Source organism: Falco biarmicus, chromosome 2 (genome assembly GCF_023638135.1).
Source record: "Falco biarmicus isolate bFalBia1 chromosome 2, bFalBia1.pri, whole genome shotgun sequence".
In the NCBI taxonomy this organism is placed as follows: Eukaryota; Metazoa; Chordata; class Aves; order Falconiformes; family Falconidae; genus Falco; species Falco biarmicus.
Genome location: NC_079289.1, coordinates 98,472,387 through 98,494,395, shown reverse-complemented (window position 1 = coordinate 98,494,395; position 22,009 = coordinate 98,472,387). Strand labels below are relative to the sequence as shown.

The 22,009-nt window shown below is 34.8% G+C and overlaps 1 long non-coding RNA gene across 1 annotated transcript in view; it reads right to left on the bottom strand.

Moving 5' to 3' along the window:
* The window catches only part of LOC130144668 (uncharacterized), a 60,390-nt gene extending 45,471 nt beyond the window's left edge, over positions 1–14,919 (bottom strand). The window contains exon 1 of the long non-coding RNA XR_008820208.1: positions 14,840–14,919. This is a non-coding gene — a long non-coding RNA (uncharacterized LOC130144668). The remainder of the gene's footprint in view (positions 1–14,839) is intronic.
* Positions 14,920–22,009: the final 7,090 nt, after the last annotated feature.

The window sequence follows — 22,009 nt, the reverse complement described above, 5'->3', positions numbered from 1 at the left end:
ACCTAGAGGCAGCCACTGAAAAGGAAATTTCCATTTGGAAACTAGTATTCCTGAATAAGTGTGGTGCAGTAATAAACCGTAATAACTATCTCCAGTGTCTCATATCTGAATCAAGATAAGGTACCTTTTTAAAAATGTGGTTTTGATTCACCAGATGTCATGTGCTTGACACAGCATCATTTGGTAAGAGATTGCTAATAAACAAAAGTTCATGCTAAAGTAAAATAATGTTCACCCTTATACTTTTTTAATCTAATCATCCATGAAAGAATGTTATGAAGGTAGTGATACAAATTATGCTGTTTAGCTAGTAAAGCAGAATTCAAGATAAGCACTCTATAGCAAAGAGTTTATTCATTATAGCTATTTGGATTGTTCTCCCACCCTTGTTCTTTTTTTGGCAAATTCAACCTCTTCTGTAGTCTCCCAGGAAAAGCTTAGAAAGATATCATCCTATAAGCATGACTGAAAGGAGTTCTCCAGTGTTTTTAATCCTTTTGACATCTGTGACATCTATTTCACACTCTTTCATTAAGTAAGCTCTGAAAACCATTGACCTTAATGTGAGCTATATACACTTGTCTTGGACCCTGTTAACAAAACAGACTTCAATGACTGTCAAGATTTTTTTCTTTTCTCTACCACAAAAAATCACTTCATTTAGAGCATATCTAGACAATATGGGGAAAAAAACAACCCTCCACCCAGTATTCTGTGTCTCTTGCTGTAGTCTAGAATTTTTGCCCAAACCAGTGTCTCACAAATAGGCTGAAGGAATAATAAAATTAAGATGTTTACAAATTGTTTTAACTCCAGTAGCATTCTTAGATGTAAAAATTTATTTCTGGTCAATTAAAATCACATTTTTAGATTATCCTCTCTTTATGACTTAATGCAGTTGGTGTTTTCTGTAAAAATAACTGTCACCATTTTATATAGATGATGTGGAAGGGGAGATAAAACAGAAGTTTTCAGAGGTCGAAAGTGGAACAAGAAGGAGTTAAGATATGCAAAGGCAGTTGGTGGGGAGGAAGAGTCATTACTGTAGTTTCTCATTCTGGAAGATATACATATAGTAGTGTCAGATGAGAATGACTACTGTATGAACTTTTTGAAACTACATGTAGTTGGAATAGGATGCTGGTCTTAAGAAAGAAAGCCTTTTGAAAATCAAAAGTTCAACGCACCTAATGGTTAGTTCCTCCCTCACCCCAAGTTTTAAGCCATAGGTCTTTCACTTACATAGTTGAACTAAGCAGAGCAGAGCTCAGGAGAGAGATTCAAAGATCTTGACATTTTACTATATTACATTCTCAATTTCAAAACCAGCCAAAAAGTTTCTAGGATAAATTTTCCTGAGAATATTTGAGATATTAAAAAAATCTAAAAATGCCTTGCATTCTTTTGAAAATAATTTCAATAGTGAAAACCAATGATCTTTACACATAGTGTTTATTATGTATATAGTCTTTCTGAATTTAAGTATCCTTCTTTTATGTGTGAGATTTTAGGTATTTTGGACTACACATTCCTTAGCAGGGTTCTCATAGCCCGTATTCAAAAGCAAATCAGCATTTACTCTTCATAAATACCCTTCTGGTGAGTATATCATGGCAGGGATTATGCCATGATTATTCTGATAAATCTGTATTAAAAACATCTCTGTGGACTAAAACTTCTAATTGCAGACACAGCAGAAATAAAATAATCTTTGGACACCAAACACCAAGTGGATTTCATTGTGATTGTTCATGGTGAGGTAACATAACAAGATCATCAATGTTTCATTAACACTGAAGAACTTTCAGAGATGTTCAGAAGCACATTATTATTATTGATAGTATTATTAGTATTAGTATTATTTTAATATTATTTAAAAGCATTAGCATTTCTTAGCTCAGTTTGATGCACTAGCATCAAAATATTTCTTCCTGAGGACTTTTTAAACTCATAATAACAAAACCCAATAATAAATAATAACAAAGAAATCTTCTACAGAATAAAATAATATTCAGTGAGCTTTTACCTTACCTTTTACTTTAAAGGTTTGTACTCACCAGTGCAATTGAGAAATCTATCAATATTTTAATGAGTTTGACGTGGGGAAGAAGAACAATATCAATATGAAAGGCTCAGATTCAATTCTACTACAATTTCACTTTCTCAATGCAAGCAATCCAAATTTGATGAGTTTACAAATTTGACCTGGAAATATTGTAAACCAAAAACTTCCTTGTAACACAGGCAGTATTTTCAAGATTTTCATAAACTCAGAAAAGCATCTCAGGTTCTGCTATGGTATTTTCTCTGTATATAAAAAGCATCTATACTTTTTAAATATACTACCCTAGCTTGTCCGAATATTGCAAAGTCTGTCTTTCATTTTAAATGTAATTGAAAGTCTGAATTATGTTCTTTTTGATTCAAATTTGTTTAGAAGTTGTTCTTAAAAGTGGAATCACAGAGGAAATAGGACTTAGAGATGTCAAGACAGAATATCAAACTGAGTTTTCTACATGTATTCTGTTCCTGCAATTCTTGATTGTTTGTAAAAGTGGGGGTTTTATGGTAAACTTTGTGGCAAATTTATAATTATTGACTTTGTTATTTAAGGTTATGGTAGAAAAAAAATAAAAATAATTTAATATAGATTACTAATTCACTTAGTAAAGTGATAGAACACGTAGCAAATTGCATGACCTATGGAAAACTCTTGTTTGAATTATGTGGCACAATAATTTGCTTGTGTCACTCTGCTGACTGGCACTTCTTTATGAAAATGACAAGCTGGAGTTCACAGTTATATCTTCATCTAAAAGAAGCTATTTTCTCATCTTCGTACTTGCAAAAGACATTCTGAACAAATATGAATCAAGAAAACCCAGAGAATGATATCTGTCAGTTTTAACCTGAGACACTGAACTCTAGTTATTAAAATGTTATCTCTTCCCTTACCTCAGTAATTTTTTGATATACAATATTAATTTATCTTAACTTCTACAGATTCAAATGTAAATGTTTCAAACCTCAAATTCTCCTCATACAAACTAACATACTATTCCTGTACCATTCTCTTCACCTTTTAGCTAACGATAAGGTTTTATGAGAAAGCTGGGCTTGTTGACCAACTGGATAGTGACATAAGAGGCCCTTAATGCTCAACTGACTATGCGCTGAAGCCATTTAAAGACATAAGGCATCAAAAGCTAACATTATAAGAATCAATAGTTTCTTGATTGTTTGGTTCTCTAAATCACTTCAGAATCAAACCAATGCCAAATGCTGGCATGTGGAAAGGGGTAAGAAAGATAATCTAAGAGTAGAGAGAAGAGCTGGAGGGATTGGATCATTCATCAGTTACTTGCTTTTGGATCAACACAGCTCTGTGGCAAATCACAATAGGCTGAAAAGTCCTAGGTGGAAAATTAGTGCCCATCCAATATGGATTAGAGGGAGAGGCTTCTACAGAGCTATTCAGATCTCAGGTAATCTCACCCATCTCTGAATGAGTCTATCTCTTTCCTTACAGAGCAAGACTACCACATGCAGCTCCTGAATTTTGTGACTAAGCAGAGGGAATTGAGACCTACCCTCTACTTCTGAATTTCAAAATGTTTTACTCTGTGTTCCCTTTTTCTTCTGGTATTTGCTTAGACAACAAAAAATAGGGTTATTCTGAGATTGAATCACTGTTAAATCAAAGTAATTCTCCATGTTTTCACCAAAGAGAAAAACAGGGAAAACTTAGTGCTTCTTCAAATTTGTCACTAAAGTCAAAATAATGTTCATGAATGCAGAAATTCTCACACTCACTATAGTGCTAAAACCTCTTTCCTTTAACAAACAGTACCATCTAAACCCAGGGCTGCAAGTTCAGAACTTAATTATTGACCTTGTTCAGCAATCACAAGGGAATTGCAAAAGAGATAATATGGCATATGTCACAATTAAACATGCATTTTACAATAGTATTTTTGATCCTAATTTTTTCTTATAAAGATACTGATCAAAGCAACAGTAGGAAGTTAAAATTGTGTTTAAATAGAGGTGCCTAACCTTTAGCACAGACAACTTGCAGCTTCTTAAATCAAATCAAATCTTTATACAACTAGAAAATTAATTATAGCACTATGTTTTTAGGATATAAAACCTAGCAGTGGTGCTGTGGTGCATAGTAAAACAAACTTAAGACTAGCTTATACACAGGTGTCTTTTCAATTGCAGTTGGTTTATGCCTGCGGAGGTAAGTGTGTTGACAACTATTCTGTTCTGAAAGCTTTGAAATTAGAGCCACCAACAGGCACCTTTAATGGCTCTGAGATAGCTTCATTATCACCCCAGGTAAGGAAAAGTGAATACATAATGGCAAAATTACACATCCTTTTCATGTTGGAAAGTAACTGTTACATATGCACACTACATTTGTGTTGGAAGATGCTTCTCTTCAGCTCTGTTTCAAGAAGGGGGTGGCTATGTTTAATGACTTCTGTGATTCCAATTTGAGACTGTTACTCAAATATCATAACACTTCCACTGAGACCTGCAGTAACTTCTCCTGGAAATGCTCAGTAAGACTCTCAGGTTTTTTCTATACATTGAACTCTTTCAGAGTTTCAATCAAACCCAGAATCAAGTTCAATTCAAAGATCAGCTATCTACATCTATATACTCACAAAGGCAATTTCAGCAAACTTATGTTTCCTTTCCTTAAAGATACTCAGGGTTCTTTAGTAAAGTCTCTTAGCTTTGGCTGCTGCTGCACATTCTCAAAAGCTTATACGAATTTAGCGCAGCAAGGCATGTATCAATCATACAGCAAAACTGCATGCTTCTGTGTTTTAACAACATCCATATTAACCTTTATGCTCTACTGTGTGCTGAAAGAATAAAAGAGGGTTCCTCTGCTTACAGGGTTTCTATAATGAGGACTACCAAACAGATTATCTCAGGTGAGGTTGACAAGAATGTCTTTTTTGCATGACAGTGATGAAGAAGAAGAACGTGAAAATTTTCTTCTACCGTGTAACTCCGAAATATCACCAGTCAGGACTTCAGGAAGCCTTTCTTCAAGCAATAAAGAAAAGACAATTATGTTTTCTTGCACGTGAACTGTCTCTGTGTGCCACTGTTTGCTTCTTACAGTGCCAGCAATATCATAAACTTCAAGGTGTATTTTTTGTTTATTGTAACACATTACTACAGTCATTGAACCAAAACTCCACAAGCTAAGCAGTCTGAAGTAGACTTTTGTTATCAGACTCAATTTCTTCTAATTACTGAACAATCACTTCCTAAATTTATTTTTTAAAAAATGTGTTAACACAGTTACTTAGAGCAAATTTTAAATATCTACTTACCCAGATACAGTTTTTCATAGCCCTTGGATCAAACTGTTGTGACAAAACCAAAAAATTCTCTCTACCTCTCCTCCACCTCACCACCATACCATCAACTGACTGCAAATACAATAGTCAATATCTTTCACCTAGGAATAAATGAAAAGCCTTTAACTTTCAAGGTCTGGATTTTCTCTTTAGAAGTGCTATACATTGGCAACAGCAAGCAGATTTCTGGTGGAGATTCAGGAAAAAAACTCAACACTTTCTTTTTGGATGCCTTGTAAGAAACAAATAATCATATATTTTACTTCTTTTTGTTTGTTGTTACTTTCAGAACAAAAGAAATAAAAAATGTTACACTAGTCATACAGATAACTTAAAAGCAAAGAGGCAATGGAAGCTAACGGACTAACTCACCTACTCAAAACTTAAGATACCTTTATTTGTGATTTTGTCACAACATCCTTAACTATTTTAACCTCTGTGTCATGTTTTGGCATTAAAAAAATGGCATATTAATTAAATTTTACAGGATCATTACACTTTCATACTGACAGTAAAGACCTGAAAATTAATTAAAATTAAGTATTGCTCTCGCATCAGTAGTATCCAACCTCACAGTAATTCAGTTCCATGTGGGGTACACCACACCTTAGGTCAGAGACAGTAGTACCAGTAACACAAGCCAGCGTGAAACTGTACCATCCATTTTGTGCAGGTTTATGTTGATACATGTTCTACATAGGCATAAACATACCCAGAGCACAGTACTGAAATGCAGCTGATGGTGGAAATGAATGTGAACAGTATACTAAAGCAAACTACATTGAACTCATGCAGATGCACACCACTAAATACACAACATTTAGCGAAGAAAGTGAAGAATACCCTGCCTAACTTGAAACTTCCATTAATATTCATAGCAGAATATAACAATACATAAAACTAAACTTTAATCAACACCACACACCTCTTTAGTGGTAAATGACACTGCGTGGAAAGAGTAAACCATCCCCTGAACTGAAGACAAAGCTTCCTTTTATCTTGTTCATTTTCAGACCCACTAATGATCACTAAATCCTAGGCAACTAATGGTGTGAAACAATTTAAGTGCTAATCAGACATCAATAAAAGGAAAAGCTTACTGACAACCTGCAGTGGTGATGTCTAATCTGTGTTCATTTGTGATCAAATTCTACCATGACATTCCAGTATTGTCACTGGAAAATTACAAAAATCTTTTGTGTGCAACATTAAAACATCATTTACATTGTTTTGATGGCTTTGCACTAAACAAGCAAAGGGAAGGAAAAAAAAAAAAAAAGAAAAAAGAAAGAAGAAAGGAAAAAACCCAGGAAACCTGAGAAGGTAGAAGAGGAAGGTGGGAACTGAGGCATTTTACAATAGGGCTATGAAAATCATTTAACTGGAAAGTAGATTTTCAACTGGGTAATGTCAACCTGAATTGTCAAATTTTCAAATAATGATTAACCACAATAATATGATTTGTGAAAACTTAGCAGTTTGACAAACTTCTGAGCAACTTCTACTTACACAGCATGTATCAAGTACTTGTGATATTCCTGCTAACTTGCACCATGGGCTCAACAGGAAGCTTGCACTCTTAAAGCTGGCAGGAGCAGAGTAGACAAATCAAATACACATACAGCAATTCTGTTTCAGGACAAGCTGTATTATATAGAATAACTCTCTGGTTTTGTATGATATGTTGGAGGACTTTGTAACTTCAAATGGAAACCAGACCTATTAAAAATATTTGTTAAAGAAAAAAAAATAATCATGAACAGTTTAGACATTCCTATTTTTGGTTCCAGATCAGAAAAAGTTGTAAAAACTTTGGTGAAATATGACACCTGTACAGAGCTTTTCTAGCTCTACAGCAGAAGCTTTCTAAGTTGCAAAAAAATAATAGCTTTTCTAGCTCTACAGCAGAAGCTTTCTAAGTTGCAAAAAAATAATATCTAGAATCATTTGTATATTAATATATCTGTATATTTTATCTGAATTGACAGATTCTGCACTGGAAAACAAAAATAGACAAATGTCACTCTTAAAAAAATAATTATATTCTGCTTATCATATGCAAAGATCAAGGCAGTGCTACTGGAGAGGGAAAGCAATTACGGCAGGTACATCTCACAAAAGAGTTTGTAGTTGCCACTGGTAGTTCTTTGAAATCACCAACTTAATATATAGTAGGAACCCAATAATTAACAAATCTCAGGTATTAACAGAAACGGGACTGAGAACAAGGTAGAGGTTTATGCAAAATTTTGGTTCACTGATATCTTTTTGATTTCTGATATGTAGAGCTCTGATCATCTCTCAAGAAAGACATGGTGGAACAAGAGAAGGTATAGAAAAGAGCAACTAAAATGAATAAGGGGGTGAATAATTTGTCTTTCAAGAAGGGAATAAAAGGCTGTGACTCTGTACAGAGTGAAGGGTGAGAAGAGGGTATGACTGAAGCTTACAAAGTGAAAAAGTCAGTGGGTAAAGTTAATGCAGAAGTGCTATTCATCAAATATCACAGCACTAGAAGTAGAGGACATGCATTGAACCTAGTAGGAGATCTATTTAAAATAGATTTTTTTTTTTTTTGTTAAAAAAGTATATTTTTAATACAGCTGTGCCAAACTTTTGAAATTCACTGTTACAGCAGATTGTGGAGGCAGGAAAACACAGTTCAAAAGGGACTGAATTTCTGAATAGGAGCTCTGTAAATAGACAGTAAAGGGAGAGTGTAGGAATGTATTGTGTGCCTAGGGTACCAGAAAAAAATGGGTACAAAATTTTTGTATTCCTAAATAGCTTCTAAATGACATTGTTGTGGGCAGCTTCTTGGCCTAGGTGAACTGGTGGTTTGACCTCACAGGTCACTACAGTTCTTATCACAAAAGTTTCTGTACAAATTAAACACAGAGAAATCCCTCCTTGAACTACAGAAATGGAAGAGCATGCATTTCCAAAACTAGTTCTAGTAACTTTAATTACATCCTTTTAAAAGTTTGTTCGTAGAACCATAGAATATCCTGATTTAGAAGGGACTCATGAGGATCATCAAGTGCAACTCCTGACTCTACACAGGGTAACCTAAAAACTAAACCATATATCTAAGAGTGTTGTCTGAATTCTTCTTCAACACTGACAGGCTTGAGGCCACAACCACTTCCCTGGGGAGTTTGTTCCGGTGCTTGACCACTTTCTCAGAGAAGAATCTTTTCCTAACTTCAAACCTGAACTTCCCCTGATGCAGCTTTAAGTCATTCCCTTGTGTCCTGTCACAGGATATCAAAGAGGAGCAACCACCACCTCCCTTTCTGCTCCCCCTCATGAAAGCTGTAGACAGCAATGAGGTTTCCTCTTCTGTAAAATGAACAAACCCAGTATCCTCAGCTGCTCCTCTGAAGTCATGCTCTCTAGTCCTTTTACCATCTCTGTGGCCCTCCTTTGGATGCATTCTAGCATTTTCATATACTTCTTACATCATGGAGCCCCAAACTGCAGACAGTACTTGAGGTGAGTCTGCGCTAATGCTAAGTATAGCAGGACAATCACTCTTCCAGTCATTTAACTATACTGTGCTTAATGCACCCCAGGGTATGGTTAGCCATTTTGGCCACAGGGCATATTGTTGACTTATATGGAGCTTACCATCAACCTAAACCCCCATGGCCCTTCCTGCAGGGCTGCACCCCATTCTCTTGCCCTCCAGCCTATACATATACACATGATTGCCTAGAGCTCTCATCTATTATGATCTCTCTATAAGGCCTCTTTACCCTCAAGGGAATCAACGGTTCCTCCCAATTTAGAATCATAGCCAAAATTACTTAGTGTGCAGTCAAATCCTGTGTCCAAGTCATTAATAAAAACACAGAAGAGAACTGTTCCAAAAACTGAGCCCTGGGGAACACCACTAGGGACTGGCCACCAGCCAGATGTTACTCCATTTACTACAACTCTTTGAAATTGACTCCACAGCCAATTATACGTTGTATATATACAATGTTCAGCCATTGTATTGTGCACATTTCTATCCATATGTTGGCCTTTTTGTCCAGAAAGGTACTATAACAGGCAGTATCAAAAGCTTTGCTAAAATCCAAAAAACCCACATCTGCTGCCTACCCTTTGTACACTAGGTAGGTAAATTTGTAAAAAAAAAAAGAATATTAGTTTATTAAGGCATAACTTTCCTTTCATAAAGCCATGTTGGCTTTGACCAATAACTGCATTGTCTTTCAAGTGTTTTTCAATAGCTCCCAGTATAATCTTCACTGTTTCACCAGGTAACAAAGTGAGACTGACATTGCAGGTATTAATGAAACTGTTTCAGAGTTTTGCATAATACCCAGCACTCTAGTACTTATAGTATGCTTCCCAGATCCTGGGGGGAGGGAAAAGCACCCCCAAAGAAATCCCAACTCTCACCCCTCTAAAGTTATAGAAAAGAAAAATAAAAAAAAAAGCATTAAACCAGATCTCTTTGCAGCACTGAGATACCTTCAGTTTGATCATTGTCTTTTGGGCTTTCAAGAGGCTATACTGTTCGAGCAAGGTTATCTAATAAAATTCAGTCTAGCTGTGATGAAGCAGAAGATTCAAAGAAAAGGCAAACTAAAAATAAAATAACAAAACACAGGGTTCAAACAATTTAAAGGAAGAAATGGGGAAAAGATTTAGAGGTTCACCTACAGATTTTTGTAGTAATCTGTGTTTCAACACTCTCAGAATATTTCCTGCTCTACTATTAATATTTTAGCATTTATGAATAACATTTCTTCTTTTAGTATTTACAGGTACAGTATTTAATACTTTTTTAAAAACTGTGAGTATTACTTACATTTCTAATGGGGAACTTATTAAATTTCATATAGGTTATCAATTTCAGATAAATTATCTTTTATTTTTCTTAATTAAAAAATTTGTCTTAATAAAAAAAATATATTATTGGACTTCAACTGGAGCTGACAGATTTTATTTTTCTATTTTGTTAAAGAACTGTTTTCCAAGAGGGATGTAAGCAGCATTCAGTTTTGTGGGTTTTTTGGTAGTCCCTTGCATGAACACCAGGAATGTCGTGACTGTTGCAGCTGAAAATAAACACTGAAAAGTTAAAATAAGATTATTAATTTTCGGTTCAATCAATGAACTCACCAACTCACCATAGAGCAGACTTCTAGAATCAGAGGGTGGTAGCTCAGTATTCAATCCTGAAACCGCATCTGTTCAGATACTATGATGGGGACAAGCAGGTTGAAGGGGTGCCAGACATGAAATAAAGGACATGGACAGGAGATAGAAAAGTAGGCAAGGAAATGACAGTGTATTGACATGCAAATCTTAGGCACAAAAATACTACACTGCTTTTGATTGCCACAATACACAGGTTAGACACCATCAGACTATTCATAATATTAGATTTACTGAATCTGTTACTAAGGCAAGCTACCTAACCTTCACCACTGGGTATCTTTAGCCATGCGCTAGACAAATATTTGTTAAGAATGATAAATGTATAGGTAATCTTGCTTTTGGAAGGAAAGTGAATGAAGTGACTGTTAGAAGCCCACTGTAGTCTTATGATTGCGCTGCTTTATGCTTTTCAAAGTATTCATTGCCGAAAACATGTGTTGTTTTTTTTCTTACCATCTACAGACACTATTAAAGGTAAAGAAAAGGTGGTGGTTTTCTACATGAAGGTGAGAGATTTAAAGCCAATCTTTGATGGATTTCCAGTTGTAAAATATGTTTGTCTTAAGGCTTCAGTGAGATTGCATGTTGGCCAATACATTTTAAGACACCATTATTTTAAATAAATATTAGATATTCATCAAAAAGAAGCACAGATACAGTCTTGAATGCAAAGGAGTTCACCAAAACTCCTTCAAGAGGAAGCAGGTTCATCACAACTCCTTTTTTTCTGAAAGAAAATAAAATTCCATTTTACTTACTCAGAACAATTAAAGAAACAATATTATAATGGATATAATACAGCCCAGAGCACTCAGAAAAAATATGTCTCCTACAGACTGACTAACAAGCTATTTTATCATAATGTTTCTTTCTGTGCTTCTATGTGACTTACTTTTTGGCCATTGTCAATGGTACTATATATTTTTCAGCAGAGTTGAATGCATCTAGGAATATCTCAAAATTATACATTTTATACAAAAATTAGAATATTTATTTATTTCCAGAGGATACTGCTAGTTGCAAATGCAATACTTCACTTTAATAATAATGACCTTCCTCAACTATTTATGTAATTTTTCAAAAGTTGGAAACTTAGTAAGCATGATAGTTGTTTATTTGATACTTTTTATACTTTCTTCCAAATTTTGACTTTCCAGACTGATCTATTTAATGAAGATATTCTTGAAGCTGATTTCACTAGAAGTTTGGAATAGCAACTTTCTAACAAACACTTTTATGTTGAATCACTTTCTTGAAATATTCGTCTTTCTTGGAAGTTTTTTGCAACCTGATCTCAGGAATTGCTTTTAAAGCTGAATGAAGAAAAGCTGAAACCCCTATCAGTGACTTTCACACATAAGGAACTTAAGGAACCCAATAACAAAAGGCTCTACTCTACTTTTCCTCAGATTAAGATCTTTCTTGGTATTTCCTGTGGAAATAAATCCCACTACCTCTCTCTTCAGCCCCTGATTCAGAACACTAATTGCTGAGGAACACACACACACACATTTCTTCAACTGGTTTTGTTGCTGCTTTTAATTCCACTGGAGGATAAAGACTCTTTGTTATTACTCTGGAATCACTATTGCAAATGCCATTCAATCTGCAAATACACTCATACCACTAGCTTCCTTTCTGCTTCAAAGATTCACAGAAGAAAGGGAACTAAAGAATTGTCCTTCCCCACAACACTGTAAGTGTAGTCTCCAGACCACAAAGAAAAAGAAAAAAAACAAAACCAACACAAGAACCCAAAACCCAACAACAGAATACCAACCAAAAATCAGTTGGACCTGGCAAAATTTATTACTCTTCTTCCTATCTTCAAGTTCTCAAAGTAAACCAAATCCCAGAACTAAATATGTTTCAGAACAAATGCTCTGACATCCACTGCCAAATTTTTCAGACCGTGAAGTATGATCAGGGGAGTGATAGATACTTTTCAATGTTCCCCAAATACTGGAGAGGTACATTAATAGAAATTGCTTTCTGTACATTGCTTTTGGTACATCAAGCCAAAGTACTGCTTGCACATGAAAGCAGGTAGAAGACAGCAAACCCCCAAACACCATGGCGTGTTAAGACCAACTGTAACCCCAGCATGGCCAGACACTAAGGCAGTCTAGTTTGAAATGACGTAGGTTACTGATAACCATGCAAGAGAAATGAACAAAGAAGTCTAATTCCTCACCTGCCCTTCAGAGCAGCAGATAATCAAAAGCAACCTCTCTGCAAAATATTCAAAATGTTGTTTCTGTGCTCTGTGACAAACAGATGTGACAGTAACACAAGGTGTCAGTGGAGAGCATGTGAAGAATGAACGTTAATTCTGGTTTACAGAGGCACATTCCTGGTGGTGACCCTTTTGTTTCATTTTGTTTTGTAAAGAAGAACAGAACCACAGCCCTTGGATGGCTGAAGAAGGATGTGTCCAGACATTTGGGAAAGAAAATTCAGTACAAATTTAGTGGCTAGATGGAAGAAAAAAAGAACGGCATTCACTTGCCACCATTAATAACTCTGATATGAAGTGTGATCTTTGCATAACTCTGTAACTTTTCCATTACCAATGGCTATGCTATCACTACTTATTAAAAAGTATATACCAGAATTAGCCAGTGTTGGGTAAATCAAGGGGGAATATTTATATTCTTTTTTATATATGAATAATACATATACACATATAAAATATACTTTTTAAAAATAGTTTTCAATATAATTTTCAATCAAGTAATGACTATTTATACCTGAAATAAACTTTTGAAGCTCAGTTCTAAAGAATCATTATCTAGCAGGAAAATTTCCTGTTCAAGTAAGACAATTATTATTTCTGTTACTGCACCTAAGTTATGAATAATTCCTTGAGCTTTTTTAAATGGAGAAACACATAATATGAAGATAGAATGCTCTATCATTTTCTAAGACAGGATTCCTAATGCATGCAAAAAAACCTGTACCAAATAATTTATTTTGTCATATGTTTTGTCAGGTTTTATTCTTTTAATAAATAATGTGATTTTCTGAAGAATTAGCATTTGTTTACAAATAAAGCAGATAATTAATGTTCAGATTTTGTTTGCTAAAATCATGTTGTTGGGTATGATAATTAAAATGTAATGCACATGAATTCTTTCTGAAAGGCTTTGTTTACCAGATGTATTTTTATGTAAGATCAAATAGTAGATGACAAATTACTTCCAATGATTTGTCATAAAAGGGAATACATTGGGTAATAAAATTAGCACTGTCTATGCAGAAGATCAAAATTTTAGTACAGTGTAAGAAATACATAAGTAAAAATCACTGAAAATATCTCTTATCCTTTCTGATAAACTTATAAATGCTGAGACAACTGACGTGAAAAACACCTTGTAATATCCACAGCATCTTAAACTTCTCTTCAACGTAAGTACATCAAGCCAAAAATATTAATGTGGTAATACCTCAACTTCTCCAAATATTGCAAGTGTCTTTTTTGGAAGATACAGAAAAATAGAGTACAGCTTTTATTACACAGACTTCAAGACCAAGTAATGAATGATAGTCTGTTCTGTTGTATCATGTGATAAATGTTCTGGGCAATTACCAAAAAGCAAATAATAATTTTCATTTCACTGTGGGTATTGTAAAGACAGAATGATGTTTTCTGAAGTTAATATTAGCCCTGATAACTACAGACAAGGACACAGTGTCAAAGTTCAAAACACTTGATTTTATTGTACTTTCATATACTTTAATACTTTTTGAAATATTCATAATGAAATTTCACTACTGTCTTGAAAAATCAATAGACAGTTCATCTTTCAGTTATAAAGTATTGAGAATCCAACAAAATATTTTGGTATTTTAATGGTTTTCAGTATAGCTGGCTACAGACCTGCAACAAATAGAAAATAGATCATGAAATTTCTGCTCATAAAGCTGAGGGGTTTTAGGGAAATTCCTTATCTTATTCAATACTATATATTTTGTGTATCATGACTACATGTGATGAAAAAATAATCCTCAGAAAATAAGGTTTGGGAATAAAAGGTAAACTTATCTGCAGGCTTCATATAATCTATCAGCATTCTCAAAATATATTTCAACTTTTCTTCTTGTAGTCTAATGGTGAAGCAACATCTATGTAGAATTTATAAATTAAAGCTATAGACTTTTGTGATCATCATACATAGAGTAGTTTGCCCCCAAAATGATGGTTTTGGAAAATGAAATATCTTCCTATAAAACATAGGTCCCCATTTAGTTATTCAGAAAACCATGAGAGGAAGAAGTACCTGTAATATTTCAAATCTTTGTTCCTAGTTCCTTGTCTCACTCTATCTGGATACTGAACAACACATACCATCTGAAGAAGAATGCTAGACAGTTTCCCTTTCACATTTGGTGAGTATTTAACTTTTCTAAACCCTGATCTTAAAGGAGCTCAGTTTCTCTGTTCAGTTCTACTGCACAGTTCTGAAATATTTGTCTCACAATCACATGGGCTTCTTCAGTCCTGTCAGTAGCACTTTAAAGTAGGGGTTCTCTCCTGTTTAAAGAAATTTTTATCCAGTTTTAGCCTGCCTTGAAGTATTGAATTCATTCTAGAAAGTGCGTACTAAATAAAACATTTCCATGCACATTTTACTGAACTTGCAGTGAAAGTATAGTTGGAATGTAACATATGAGTTCCCATATGTGGCAAGCATTTGCTACTTAGATTTTACATTCCATGTATTTTATTATTTTTTCAGCATCTCATTACCAGGCTACTGAGCACTAAAAGTGAGGCCTGGAGTACTGTGGCTTCTCAGCAGGCAAAGTCTGAAGTACAAAGCCACATTATTGATTTTTAATTTAGGTATGAAAATCAATATAGATCAGAGCAACCAAAAAAAAAAAAAAAAAAAAAAGGCAAAAAAAGGCCAGATTCCTTTGTTTAGCTTTTCTTTACTTTAAATAGTTTTAGTGACTCAAACTACCTACCTTGTTATTGTGCCCATAGATATGTCCTTCACCATTTTTTGAAATAGTCTAAAAGCCCTTCATAAAAACTCTGCCCCAGAATAACCATTATATGACATTTTCAGCATGAAAATCTAGTAATAGATATATGACTTGATTTACCCAGTATAAAAAACATTAAAAATGTAGTTTTCAGTGCCTCACCTGTTCCTGAGTCTACCTACTACCCTTTTTACTTATCACGGTTTTTATTACACCTATACAGTAAACAGAATAAATACAACTGTATAAAAGACATAATTACAGTCATTATAAAAGTTTAAAAATACTGCAAAATGTTTAAAACAATATCCTGAAAATAAAATTCTGGGCTAGAGGGGGAAATTGCTCTGCTAATTGTTGTACTTTTATGTATTATCTTTAAGCCAGGAAGGACTTCCATATTGCTTACTAGTTATACTGATAACAAAAAGTATGGAAAATGGCAATAAGAATAATCTATCTCTTAGTCTTCTACCTGGCAGAATACCATGCACCTTTTTGGCACACTGCAAACATCTGTAATCCCCCTGCTGTCCTATGACCCCTTATTCTAAATTCAGGTTATTCTAAAGAGCCTAGATGACTACTGAACATTAGCTGAATAATGTTTAACTAGTCGATGATGTGGGAGATTTTCTAGACAATTTGGACGAGCAAAATTTCTACCCCACCTGCCTTGGTATCAGGTTCTCCCAGCCTCATTTGGAAGACAGTATCTCCAAAACAATCTTCTAACACCATAGGAAAGCATCAGCTGAAAAGTCAGCTTTTCACTGGCTAATCCAAAAGCCTTAGTTCAGTATCAAGCCCCACTCTTGCAGTTTTGAGTCTGTATCAAAAGACATGCAGTTTACAGGGACAGTGCCAGAAGTCATGTTATCTGGGAGCAAACATACTGTCAGGCAAGCAAGATTCATGAAAGCGAGATCTCTCAGTGCTTAATAAGCACAATCATGGTGCCTCTACCCATAAAATACATACAAATTGGATTTTGAGATGCTGGGAAAATGTACTAATATATCACTGTGTATTAGCCCTTTCTCCTATACGTTGCCTAGACATCACTAGTTTGTTCTGGCAGTGAAAGAATGATGGCCTAGGTGGACCTTCAGCATCTCTCAGTGAAAATTTTCCCAAAAGTGGTGGAAAACTGTTGAAGACTTACAATGTGTTTGGAATGATCCTATAGGATTTTACAAAGACAAGGAGAAAATGCCTGAATATCCTAGGGGTAGCAGGAATGAAGATAGTGGAAAATGGAACAAGTCACAGTGTGAAGCGTTTCAGCACTGTCTTTACCAGCTAGTGCATTATCTCTTAAAGGTCTGAAAAATACAAAGTCTGTGAAAAAAATCACTACTAAAATTGAAGTTCTCTGGTAAGTCATTCTAGAAAAGCATTGTAACTGGCTGTGCCTGAAGAAGCACCGTGCAGGATAAAACGGGTAGAAATGGAGCAATACATTGTGCTTTCAACCTTATAATTTGGGAAGAAGTAGAAACCCCCACACATGTTATACATTTCAGCTGGTCAATGTATCACTGTGACCAGTCTGTAACACACTCCTTTTATAACCACTATGCAGTCAGATGTGGCAGTAGCCTGAAATCATATATAAACACAGTAGATTCTATTTTATCTGTGTTTTAAGACACTGATTCATATTTTATGGCAAATTAATTCTGTCTATAATGTTCAGCTTAGTTTCCTTTAAAGTCTAAAAAATCAACTATAACACACAGCAAATGGACTGTGCCAGTGGTACACAGGCTGCATGTGTAAACATGCCACATACTGTACCAAACAAGGCTGAGGGATAAGTGGTGGTGAACCCTGTTAAAAGCTGCAAATTTTCTCATGGCAGCTGAAATACTGTGGACTGACAATAAATACTTTTACTTTCTTGCTAGATTGAAGCGAGAGAATTGTCATGGTTTAACTCTGTTCGGCAACCAGGCACATGCAGCCACTCACTCATTCCTCCTCATGCAGAGGGATGGGGAGCATTGGAAAGGAATGTAAAACTGGAGCATTGAGATGAGAACAGTTTCATAGGAAAAGCAAAATCCGCACATGGAAGCAAAGCAAAGCAAGAAATTCATTCAGTACTTTCCATCAGCAGGCAGGTTTCAGCCAGTTACTCAGGAAGACAAACGGCATAATGCCAAATGTGTCCCCTCCCCTTCCTTCTTCTTCCTCCAGTTTATATACTCAGCATGATGTCCCATGCTATGGAATATCCCTTTGGCTGGTTTGGGTCACCTGTCCTGGCTGTGTTCCCTCCCAGTTCCCCGTGCCCCTCCAGCCGCCTCACTGGCAGGGCCCAAGAAACTGAAAAGCCCTTGATTTATTATAAACATTGCCAAGCAACAACTAAAACCATCAGTGTGCTATCAACATTGTTCTCACATCATAGCCAAAACTCAGCACTACACCAGCTACTAAGAAAACTAGCTTTATCCCAGCTGAAACCAGGACAAAAGTTTACAACAGAAGGTGGTGATTGACACACTCTCCAAAAACTCTAATGAAGATCTCCCTACTGAACATGATTGTGGTGGTGTGCCGTTTACACTCCAGGAAACAATTATGATTAGCTTCTTGTCTGTATCTTCTTTCATTTCTTGGTGGCTTCCGTACACATATGGGGGGGGTGGGGGGGTGGAGAATAATTTTCCTTGGCAGATTTCCTTAAATTTCTTAACCACATTTATGGGGGGAAAAATAACCCTTCAAAAATAACCCTTGGTTATTTCTTGTGTAAACTTAAAATATAAGTACTGAACCACAAATAGAAAATAAACAGAAAAACAGGAAGGTAAAATATCACAGGGTAGTCATTTAACCTATGTTTCTCATGGGAAGAATAAAGTATCTATTCTTAACTAAACTGGAGTAAAATTAGGATAACTGTCTCACGGTTACTGAATCAAATACGTAAACACATCATTAAATCAATAAAGGGAATGTAGTAATAACAACAAGATAGAGAAATAATGTGTGAACAGGTATGAAGGCAAGTCAAGACCATCAAAAATACTCAGAGACTTGTAATGAGTAAGGGTTTCCGGAAGGACTCTCTCAACTAGATTTTTCTCCAGAAAGAAAACAAACTGTACTACTAGTTTGCTTAGTAGTTTACACGTGTATCAGAGCCCGAACATAATGTATTGGGTGTTCTTGCTTTTTATTCCAAAAAACATATACAGCAAATGGATACCAAATGGAAACAAGTTCATTTAAACCAAAAGAAAGATGCTTTTAAAAGTAACGTACTCTTTTCATAGCATATAGCATAATTCTTTTTGTCCAGGTATGGAAACATGTACACATAGGATAGAAAAAAAATGCAATTAGTCTTGAGATTCTTTAAGGAAACTTTCTGTTCTTGGCTGTTCAAGAATCACTTTGAATACTGAGAAGATACTAGTTCTTCAGCTGACTTATCATGAGCCAGTTTCTTTTAGATGACTAACTTCAGGACTGTCGATTTTTATATGGGAAGGGTGTGTACTCCAATCATAATATAACTTGGGTTACAAAGACAAGTATGGATTTTGACCATGAATATAAGTCTAGTCGTAGGATTTTACATTTTCCTAAAGAATCATTAGCAACTCTTAAGCCAAATTCTGTAATTCCTGATTACAGAAATACCAAAGGAATTAAAAACAAGCAACAAAAAACCTTTCAAAATCAAGACTTCGCTTGAACACAAATAGGAATGTGGGAGCACTCTTCTATCCATCAGAGACCAAGGATTTTATTGCTTCATATTAAGTATGTCAACGTAAATGAAGAGCAATATTTTTAGCTATTGAATTTGGAACTAATTATGATATAGTTAAGAGTATATGGATATAACATTAAGAGTAAACCAAAATATAACATAGACTGAACAGTCAAGAAATAGAACTTATTTTTCTCTGTATTTATGAAAATAAAAAGTTGAGATACACATGAGTTTTATCATTCAACACTTGGTATTTGCCAAAGGGTTTTTGAGTTATATTTTTTTAAGGTATGGAGATCTTACTTATAACTTCTACAATCCTGAAGTAGAAATCTGAAATGATAAAACTTCTCACAGACACAAATTCTCTCATGCAGATTCCCTCATTCCCTTGCTCTAATATTAATGAATTGGGATATTTTTCCGAAACAGTTTTATAGTTTAGGCATTAAACTCTTTAGTTCTGTCCCTCCTTCACAAATATATTTTAATTACCATTAGCCTCCCGATACGTGCTTATAGGAATCAGATTTTTCATTGGCAAAGTCAATATATTCATTCTAAGAAAACAATCCCAAGAGACCTGAAAATCAAGCATTCTCCCATTCACTGGTGGACCCAAACCAGTAGGCTTTTGCCACTAACTAATTTTCACAACAGATTAGGAAGGGAATAGCAAAATATGACCCTCATACCTGACACAACAGCAGCCAGACCACTTCATTTTAGCTTTGAAATCTGACTTTCAACATCTTAAAAATCCTGGTTTGGGGTGGTTTACCTCCAGATCTTATAATTGGATAAAGAAAAAGAAAAAAAAAAAAAAAATAGGAGCTGTTGAAAGGAAGGTTTTATCATATCTAACAAAAGAAGAAAGGTTGCTGTGGATGTTTATCACATCAAGTTTTATGTGAAATAAACCTAAACTTCTTTCAGGTCTTTCGTTCTCTATCTTCTTTTCTCTATATCCCATTTCAAAATAGCTTAAAGGTTATCTCCTGTCCACAAGGAAATGACCTCTCACTTGAATTTCTATACAGAGTTTCAAAGCGGTGATACATAATTTATAGGTCTCACAAATATTGACTGAAAAACCATTTAATATAAGGCTTCTTTATCTCTTAATCAAATCTAGTTTATCCTGTCAAGCTTTCAAATTAGCTTTGATTTTTGTTAATTCAGGGAGATTAAATCCTTTTCAGCAAAACTCAGGGATAAAGATCCAAAAAGGTATTTTGATTTATCTAGTTGTTAAAAAAATATATGTTAAATTATTAATGTCTTACACACATCTAATTAGTATGTCCTCTATATTCAGAAGGGGCAGGGATGGGGGGAGGGGAATTATTGTATTTTCTCATGTTTTGCCAACATGATCTCACTTAGTCTCACATTTTCTCATTTACAGATTGCTGGGACTAATTAGGATATTGGCTTTTATGAGAAACACACAGAAGCTATTCCTTGATAGTAGAAAGAACATATTTGAGAGAGTAAAACCACTTTGTTTTTTGTCAGCCAGAACATGGGTTATCTTATTCCTCCAACATTGGTCTTGTCTTGTACTTAGTGTATTCATCTAGTACATGAAAGGCTTGACGATCCTCCTCTGCCTGTGTGATTTAAACCTTTCTCATCTAAACTAGAAATGATGGTACATAAATATAATGTGTATTAACATAAAAAAACGCATAATAAAGAAAATTATTCTTGCAAAAATGTTCCCTCCAACTGGCTCTGAAATTATAGAAACATTATTCCAGTTCTTTATCAATATGCTATATAATATTTACATGAGGTCTAAGTTTTGTCAAAAATACCCCACTTTTAAACACATTTTTGTTACACTCATTCTGATTTGTAATTTCTTTGCATGTATTTTACAGGAGCTGTTTCAAAGCTATTTGCATAAACTGAGCGATACTTCTATGAGTTTGGTGCAACAAGGTCCAAATATACATATTTTATTATAAGTGAAGAAAGAATAGTAAGTTTCTTTATTATTGTTGAAATAGAATATAGGAAGATAAACCCTCTGTTTATTCCCCACTATTTTTTGGAAAGTCCAATAGAAGGTATTAAGGATTGAAGACATTTTTTCTTTACATGCAAACAAAGATATCTGTCAGGTATCGTGTTCTTATTCTCATTCAGAAGTATAAATATCAAAGGTATAAAAATACCCTGTTCACCCATCAACTTGTACTGGGTATATGCTTCCCTCAAATAGATGTCCCTACATGATACATACTTAAGTAGAAGATAGGCTGGAAAGACCCTCTAGAAAGATAATTATCTATTTCAGGTTTAATTGTTAAAGTTAGCTAGAATTCCTTCTAAAAATGGTATTCATATCCCCATCATTCTGTGCTTCTGTGTCATCATGACTCTTACCCAGAGCTTCTAATTGATGTTTTATCATTGAAAGAGTTTCCATTTGTTCTATTACAACACTATTCATAAGCATATATCCATTGTGAAGAAGCCCATCTAACATAAATTTGTCCCCACACCCACTTGGAGATGTAAGCATTTAAATTGGATGCAACCCAGATAGAAAGGAGATAATTTTTCGTATTAGTAGAACAATAGTTCCATACTATCACTGTTGTCTGAAGTGAGGAAGAAAGAATCCAAAAAACCTCACTTTGCTTTAGAATGCATCACCGTAAACAATTCTCACCATTTCAAACTACCAAGTGTCTTATTTCTCCAGATTTGTTCA